The sequence below is a fragment of the Nannospalax galili genome, unplaced genomic scaffold (assembly GCF_000622305.1).
Source record: "Nannospalax galili isolate Female #2095 unplaced genomic scaffold, S.galili_v1.0 scaffold188, whole genome shotgun sequence".
NCBI lineage: Eukaryota > Metazoa > Chordata > Mammalia > Rodentia > Spalacidae > Nannospalax > Nannospalax galili.
In genome coordinates, this window is record NW_008360325.1 from 7,857,371 (window position 1) to 7,859,151 (window position 1,781).

Sequence of the window (1,781 nt, forward strand, 5' to 3'; positions counted from 1 at the left end):
AGGAAAGGGAAGGGAAGAAGGGAAGGGAAGGGAAGAAGGGAAGGGAAGGATGACAGGGAGGGCAGGGAAAGATGTCAGGGAAGGGAAGGGAAGGGAAGGATGTCTGCGAAGGGAAAGATGTCTGCCCATGGGTTGTGAGCTGATACTTTACATATGGGGGCTTTAGGGTGTGGAAGGGGGGGATGTTTGGGGGAGAAATCAGGGAGGGGGCTGCAGGTAGGGTTAGGGTGGGGGAGTGGTTTCTTTTTCCTCTTGAGATAAGAGGAAATCTGCTTATCTTATCTTTGGAGGTCAGAGGAAAGGCAGGCTGCTTCTCAGCAGAGTTTGTAGGTCCCTGTTGGGGAGGGGGGGGGAGCTGCTATTTGGAACCCTAACACCTTCACATATTGTTACTGTAGGTAATTTTGTCTCTTAATTAAAGTAAGACACCATATGTCCATAGTTTTCGCCTGTACTGAAACAGGGAAAGAGTGTCCTCTAGAGGTTCTTAGTCTCATTCATAAAAGAATTGAAGAATGGACCCAGACTGCAGAAAGTGGACAGACTTAACAGAGACCTGCATGACTGTGGCTGGTCCGAAGTTCTGCGGAGTTCTGCCTTACAAGGCCAGATTCCAGACAGGAAAAACTCCCAGCCTCATTAGCACACCAGGTATCCCACCCATCTATTTAGTATAACTTAAGGTGAACCTGCCTTCCTAGGGGTGGTTCTATCACCAGGTGATTGACCAGTGAGATTGGAAAGGTGGGGTCCTCCAACAGATAGACTAAGGATTTTATAGTCTTGACCACGTTTTGAGACAGGGTCTCCCTGTAGCCCCAGCTAGCCTGGAACTCACTTTGTAGACCAGGCTGGCCTCGAACTCAAGAGATGCGCTTGCCTCTGCCTCCCAAGTGCTGGGATTAAAGGCTGTGCCACCATAACCGGTTAAGGGATTTTATAGTCTTGACCACTTAAACTTTTGGGGCTTTTTGCTCCTCTAACATTTCCCACTCTGAAGAGGTAACCCTAAAATCTTTTAGGAATTAGGTAAGAGCTCCCCAATACTTTTGACATTTTTGGCCTTTGGAACAGAGTATGATGCTAAGAGGCCCAAGGACATAGCGAGTTTTAGCCAAGAAACTGGCTACTTTTCTTAAAGGTCTTTTTACCCTAACTGCCTAGCCAATTCCTACCTCCTTTTCTTATCACACCATCCTCTGAAAAGGTTACCCAAATAACCAATAGGGAATGGGGAGGCAGATTGCTCTGGTTTCTTCCATGCTGAACAGGGATGCAGGGTGAGGCAATTGGGGTACCCCTTCAGTGCATATGTCTTTTTTTGACTGAGACAAGAAAGATTTACAAAAGCTGATGGGATAAGAGACTCAATATGATTCCAGCAACTACATACTGTCAACTTTAGAAAATATATACTTGGAGATTGAGAATTCAAGGGCTTATATCTTAAAATCATCCATGCCTGGGCTGGTGGGATGGCCTAGCATGGAAAGGCTCCTGCCTCTAAGCCTGAGTACCCGAGTCTGAGTCTCAGGACCTGCATGGCTGAAGAGAGAGCGGACTCCTGGAAGTTGTCCTCTGACCTCTACATGAGTGCTGTCACACGCACTAAATTAGTTACTTTAAAATTTAAAAATTGCTGGGTGTGGTGGCACACGCCTTTAATCCCAGCACTCAGGAGGCAGAGGCAGGCGGATTTCTGTGAGTTCAAGGCCAGCCTGATCTCTACATAGTGAGTTCTGGGTCAGCTGGGGCTACAGGGAGACCCTGTCTCAAAAAGA

The 1,781-nt window shown here is 47.3% G+C and overlaps 1 protein-coding gene across 1 annotated transcript in view; it reads left to right on the plus strand.

The window, feature by feature from the left end:
* The window catches only part of Atg2b (autophagy related 2B), a 101,318-nt gene that overhangs the window by 23,747 nt on the left and 75,790 nt on the right, over nt 1–1,781 (plus strand). The window lies entirely within an intron of this gene.